The sequence below is a fragment of the Enhydra lutris genome, unplaced genomic scaffold (genome assembly GCF_002288905.1).
Source record: "Enhydra lutris kenyoni isolate GAN:26980312 unplaced genomic scaffold, ASM228890v2 scaffoldscaffold13, whole genome shotgun sequence".
NCBI classification, from domain to species: domain Eukaryota; kingdom Metazoa; phylum Chordata; class Mammalia; order Carnivora; family Mustelidae; genus Enhydra; species Enhydra lutris.
Genome location: NW_019154097.1, coordinates 7,181,827 through 7,188,806, shown reverse-complemented (window position 1 = coordinate 7,188,806; position 6,980 = coordinate 7,181,827).

The window sequence follows — 6,980 nt, the reverse complement described above, 5'->3', positions numbered from 1 at the left end:
TTTCCAGTGCTTTCTGTTGCTTTTTCTGCTTGGATAACGAAGCAGTGCTCAATATGTAGAAATGGATGACAGAATGTGGGAAGGTCTTAAAAACAAAACCAACTGGGGATTCTTTTTTCTTTTCTTTTCCCCTGTTATTGGCAGGAGAGGGTAAGGAAGAACTTAGTTTTGGAGAAACTAGGGTAACCCTGAGTGCTGGGTCATGGGGACCAAGGTGGAGAGGGGATGGAGACCCAGTTCTCGGACCTGAAACCCTGAAACCCCTCGAGTCTGAGGCCCCTGTGGTCAGTCCTACTATGCTAAGCCCTTCCTTAAGTTGGTTCCTAGAAAGCTTCCTATGACCTGGGACTCCTACCTAATCTTTTGCTATTCTGGGCTCTAGTTTCACTGAACTATTCTGAGTTGTCCTGAGGGATCATGGTCTTTCACCTCCAAAACTTGGCATATAAGCTGTTGCCTGAGTCTGTAGGCTTCCCACTCCTCCACCTCCACCATACTGAGCCATGTCTGACCACCTTCTGGCCCATCAGTATAGAAGTCACTTCCTCTCAGAACCTTCTCCGATCTCCCAACGATCTCCTCTGGGCTCCCATAAGACTCTTATTTGCCCACGTATTACCTTTTATGGTAACTGCCCCTCGTCTCCTCCATCTTCCCTCTAGGCTGTGAACTTCTTTGGGTCAGGAACCATCTGGATCACCTACTCAGCACTAAACCCAGGGCAAAGCTTTAGGGATACCATGGTGAACCAGACAGACCATACCTCTGCCCTTATGTTGCTTAGATCCTTGTACTGTAAGTGTCCTTCAGGGCCAGGAGCTCCTTGAGAACAGACCTGGACTGTTTCCTACTGTATCCCTAGCGGCAAGCACTGAACTTAGCACTTAATAGGGGCCAGTAAATATTTGCTCAATGTACAAGTGCAGAATAGGAAAGATGACTGAATACTGAGACATAATTGACTTCATGTGTTTACTCAGGCCACATTCAGTCCCTTAAGCAAACATGACTGTTGCCCGAGTTGCTCTTAAAGTCAGCTTTCTGGAAAGTTCCTCTGACGAAGAAGTGAATTGTTGATCCACCCAAGTTTCCCAACCCGAGCTGCCAAGGACCTGCCCTGGGGTTAAGGGGCCAAGTTGTCTGATTCTCCCGAGTTTCTCAGTTGTTCCATTTACAGGCACCCTTACTAGTCAACACCCTCACCCACACCTACTTCCTGCTTCCTCAACCTTGGGCCTCATCCCTGTAACATGAACATCATTTTTATACTGTCCCTGGGAATGTAAGCCCACCAGCACACCCGGGGTGCTCTGGAAGGTGAAAATCAACTCCCACGGACTCCCTCAGAGGATTTTGACCTCTGCACACAATATACCAGCCTCCGTTTTGGTTTTTTTTGTTTGTTTTTTTATTTATTTGACAGAGAGATCACAAGCAGGCAGAGAGGCAGGCAGAGAGAGAGAGGAGGAAGCAGGCTCCCTGCTGAGCAGAGAGCCCGATGCAGGGCTCGATCCCAGGACTCTGAGATCATGACCTGAGCCGAAGGCAGCGGCTTAACCCATTGAGCCACCCAGGCGCCCCCAGCCTCCGTTTTTTAAATGCGACTTCACTCATCCAACAAATAATCCAACAAATAATTCCTGAGTGCCTACTGTGTGCCAGGCACCTCACCAGGCACCAGGAATAAAATGGGGAATGAAAGAGTATGGTCCTTCTCTGTAACCTGTAGTTTACAATAAACTATAGTCACACGCTAATATTGTTTTTTTAAAGATTTTATTTATTTGATAAAGAGAGAGATCACAAGTAGGCAGAGAGGCAGGCAGAGAGAAAGAGGGAAGCAGGCTCCCTGCTGAGCAGAGAGCCAGATGCGGGGCTCGATCCCAGGCCCCTGAGACCATGACCTGAGCCGAAGGCAGAGGCTTAATCCACTGAGCCACCCAGGTGCCCCACATGCTAATATTGTTAAATAACAAGGTTCAACCAAGTAAGTGGGAAGATCTAAGTGGCTTTTATTAAATGACTTATGAATTGAGCAGCACCCCATCTAGCAAGCAGAGAGGCACTCGGAAGAACTGTACAAAATGGAAGGTTTTTATATACTGGGGGTGAGGACAAGAAAGCTATTAACAAAAGAAAAGGATTGTTCCAGATGAGGCTGTTTGCTAGGGAAAAAGATGAGGTATCCTATCCTGCAGTTTCCGTCGTCTTTCCTTGAGAGATGGAGAGGATCCAGGTGAGAGTTACTGGCTCTAATGGAAAGAAAAATTTCCTGAGTGACCTGTTCAGGCCACATTTCTGGGGGAGGTGGCAACTGCAATTAGATTGGGTATTAAGCCCCAGTTTGGGAACTGGGTCTAAGTGATACCATTTGGGGCCTGAGGTTTTCTTTATTTCACAATATAAAATCGTGAATTATAATAATAAGCGCAATGATAGAAAACAAATTGAGTGCTGTGTTGAGACTAATAAGAGGAGTTCCTTTTCATGGGTAGTCGGGAAGAATCTTTCTGAAGACTGGACATTTAAGCTGAATCGCCCCCCTCACCCCAAATTCCTTCCAAATGATATAATCTCTTCCCGTGTGGGGTCACCACACGATGCTGAGACAGCACAGTGTCCTGGAAAAAGCACAGGGTTTGGAATAAGTCAGGCCTGGGTTTCACTACCCGCTCTGTCCCTGGGGAGGAACTTCTCAACTTCCTGTGGCAGACAGGCAGCCACCACCAGAGGGCAGTAGTGAGGACTGCACAAGAATCAGTGTGTGAGACCGTTCTGGATTCTTGTCCTGCCTGGTGACTTAGGGACAGGTCTCATTCCTAAACCCTGGCAGATCTGTTTCCCACTGCCTGTGGCCTGCTGGGACGTTGCCTACCCTCAGACCCCATCCTGATGCTCCATGGCTCTCAGCTGCCGCACCTCCTTCCCACTCTGACAAGTCGTGCCCCACCCCACACCCCAATCAGGAGAGTGGGCCTCTATGATGTGTCTTCACCTGCTCTTCTCACCTTCTCACCTTTAACTTCCAAGAGTCCCCAAAGCTTTCAGAACTTTACTTCTTCTCCTCTCACACTTAGAAATGCTGGCAATCTCATCTATTTGCAGGGCGTCAAGATCTCCTCTGCCCTCATGGGCAGCACCCAGACATTCATCACCAGCCCAGACTGAGTTCTCTCCCTGGTTGTCCGCTCAGTTCCCCACCATTTCTTAACACAGCCCCAGTGGCTCAGAACGCCCCACAGCAACCCCTGTCTCAACCATGTGATACTGCCAACCAAACTGATCTGGACATGGTTGAACTATAATATTTCAGCCAAAAGCACATGGAAAGATGCTCAACATCATTAGCCATCAGAAAAATGCAAATCAAAACCACAATGAGATTCCACCTCCCACTCATGAGGATATCTAGAATCAGAGAGGTAAAAACAAGGACGTGTCGACATTGGTACCCTCATACACTGTAAAATCGTGCAGCTGCTTTGGAAAACAGCTGGCAGTTTCTCAAAAGGTTAAACGTAGGGGCACCTGGGCGGCTCAGTGGGTTAAGCCTCTGCCTTCGGCTCAGGTCATGGTCTCAGGGTCCTGGGATTGAGCCCCACATCAGGCTCTCTGCTTAGCAGGGAGCCTGCTTCCACCTCTCTATCTGCCTGCCTCTCTGCCTACTTGTGATCTCTGTCAAATAAATAAATAAAATCTTAAAAAACAAAACATCAAAAGGTTAAACATAGAGTAAACAATTGCACCAGCAATTCCACTCCCCATATATACCCGAGAGAGATGAAAGCATGTCTACATGAAGAAAATGTAATACAGCCATACAACAGAATAGTATGGCAATAAAAAAAGGAATGAAGTACTAATGCATACTACAATGTGAATGAACATAACATTGGAATCTCCTCATGAGTATTTATTCACTAAAACTTTCAAGGACATTCAACTGAGAGGGGTACCTGGGTAGCTCAATCAGTTGAGTGTCTGGTCTGATTTCAGCTGATCATGATCTTGGGGTCATGCGATCAAGCCCCGCACTCAGCATGGAGTCTGCTTGACTCTCCCTCTCGTCCACCTTTCTCTTGCTCCCACACTTGTGCATGTACTCTCTCAAGTAGATAAATCTTAAAAAATAAAACATTCAATGAGATAAATTGTGAGGAAGACAGGCTGGGATTTGGGGAACATGATGGATTATCATCAAATATTCAGAGGATTCCATTTAAAAAGCTGAATTGGGGGAGCACCTGGGTGGCTCAGTGGGTTAAAGCCTCTGTCTTCGGCTCAGGTCATGATCCCAGGGTCCTGAGATCGAGCCCCGCATTGGGCTCTCTGCTCAGCAGGGAGCCTGCTTCCTCCTCTCTCTCTGCCTGCTTCTCTGCCTACCTGTGATCTCTGTCTGTCAAATAAATAAATAAAATCTTAAAAAAAAAAAAAAGCTGAATTGGGGTTTTTCCCCCCTCTGTTGCTCCGTGGGGCAAAATTAGACCCAAGAATGTTATAGAAAATTGGATAATAGCTTTTTAAAAAGATTGTTTGCCTAACTAGCAATAATAATAGAAGATAAAGCCGCCTTACTATTCTAAAAACTTTGTTTTTCTAAGTTGGAATACACTGCCTTATAAGGAGTGAGATCCCCATCACTGAGGTATCCAACGGAAGTCAGGCAGGCATGTTGCCGGTGGGGCTCCAGGATTAGTAAAGGGATTCAACTGGAAGAGACCTGGTTTCTTCTAGTTTAGGGAGTCTGGATTTCCCTGCAGTTTGGAGATTTCCTGGCTGTCTGGAGATACAGAACTTTTGTCAGCTCTAGATTGGTGGGTTCTGATTTTGGGGTCTCCAGACTTCCTTGTATTGATTCGTATTTCTCTGCCAACTCTCTGGCTCTTTGGTCCTCATATTATACTCATTTTTGTGGTAGGGTTTGAAGGGGAGTAAGATAATTAATGTGAATTAGTATGGTCTGAGAGAGAAATGTAGTTTGAGGTAACTGTCTTACTCAGGAACACAAAGTGGATGGGAGGCAAATCAGGATTTGACTCTGCTCTCAAAAACAGAGTACCCAGATCCTCCTTTTAATCACATTGCTGTCTGTCCAAACACCCAGCCAGGGGGGGGGTGGGGGGTGAAAAAGCACCTGACAGCCATTCTCTGCCCAGAGGTTTTCACAAATCACTCATTTTGTGTTGTGAGTTGAACTGTGCCCCCCCCACCACCAAATGCGTCTGTTGAAGTCCTAACACCCAGCACCTCCGAACATAACCTCGTTTGGAAATAGGGGTCTCTGCAAATGCAAGGAGTTAAGACAAGGCCATTAGGGTGGGCCCTAATCCAAGGTGACTAGCATCCTTTTTTTTTTTATAAGATTTTATTTATTTATTTGACAGACAGAGATCACAAGTAGGCAGAGAGGCAGGCAGAGAGAGAGGAGGAAGCAGGCTCCCTGCTGAGCAGAGAACCCGATGCGGGGCTCAATCGGGTCCTGGGATCATGACCTGAGCCGAAGGCAGAGGCTTTAACCCACTGAGCCACCCCGGCGCCCCAGCATCCTTTTAAAAAGGGAAAAGTGACACACAGACATGCACACTAGAACTCCACGGTAAGAGGCACGGGGGGAGATGGCATCTACAGGCCAAGTAGAGAGGCCTGGACCCAATCCTTCCCTCACGGCCCTCGGAGGAACCAACCCTGACACTTTGATTTGGGATTTCTAGCCCCCAGAACCGTGAGACGAGAAATTTCTGTTTGAGCCATCCAGCTTGTGGGTATTTCGTCATGGCAATGCCAGGACACTCATACACTTGGTCACTGAGGCAGTGTGCACAGACTGCTAGCGTGTGAGGCACGGCAGAGGGAAGCAGATACCTGGCCCGAGCGCCCACTATTCACAGGGCGGGTGAGACAGGGAGCAGAGCAGCCAGCGCCGAGACGGTGGGAGCAAGTCATCGAGGTCATCAAGGAGGACCCCAGGGAGGCAGGACTGCCTGCCAGGCCATTTGGGAAGCTAATAGCTCTGTGTTGGTTCTTGAAGATAGGGTTGGTTTTGATCATACAGATGGATGAACAAAGTCAAGTGAGAATGAACAAAGTCAAAGTGAAACATGCAGGAATGTGCGGATGGCTGGGCCAGTTGGCCATGTGGGGACTAAGGGGCAGGGAGTAAGGCTGGGAAGGTGGGGAGGTTTTGTGTGTCTGCAGGTCAGGAAGGTCACTGGAAGTTCCTGAGTTGCATGAGGAGGGCCAGGCTGTGGGGACATCCCTTGAGCAAGCGTAGAGATGACAGGTCTCAGGTGGGACACTGAAGGGTCAGTCTCAGGTGGCCCATGTGTGGGAACTTGGATTTCCTCAGCTTTACATCCTCTTTTTCTACCTGCCACCTACTGAAACACCTGTACTGTGGAGAGCTCTGGGTTTCAGGAATTCCCATCCAACATGAGGGACCCTCAGAGACGAGCTTCTCCCAAGTCCCGTAGACCCCGTCACCCTCGGTCAGCTCTCTCACCCTAGACTCTGGGAATAGCACAAAGTGGGCAGTGAAGTTGGCCTTGCTCTGTACTCTGGGCTCTTCCAATAGTCCACCTGAGCCTCAATTCGCTCATTTGAAAGATGGGGTCAGAATCTTTACACTGCCTCCCTTGAGCAAGAAAACAGATGTAAAGAGCCAAATTGTAGTGTGCCAGGGACAAACTGGGACCAGCATTTCTTTCGTCAGAAGTGGGGCTCAGGATAGGTCAGGCTGGAGGTGCTCAGGTCTGAGCTTGGCAGGGCAGCTGTAGATAGGATTTGGGCGGGTAGCTGTGGAGGGCACAGGGTGGCTACAGAAGCGGGGAACAACTGGCTGATGTCCCAACAGGAGGGGAACCCAAGGGCCAACCAGAGAGAAGGCAGAAGAGCCCCAGTCACTGGAATGGACAAAGCCAAGGGCCTGACAGGAGTTCCCAACCCCAGGGGCTAGCTGGGGTCCTGTGGACTTCTCAAGTTTC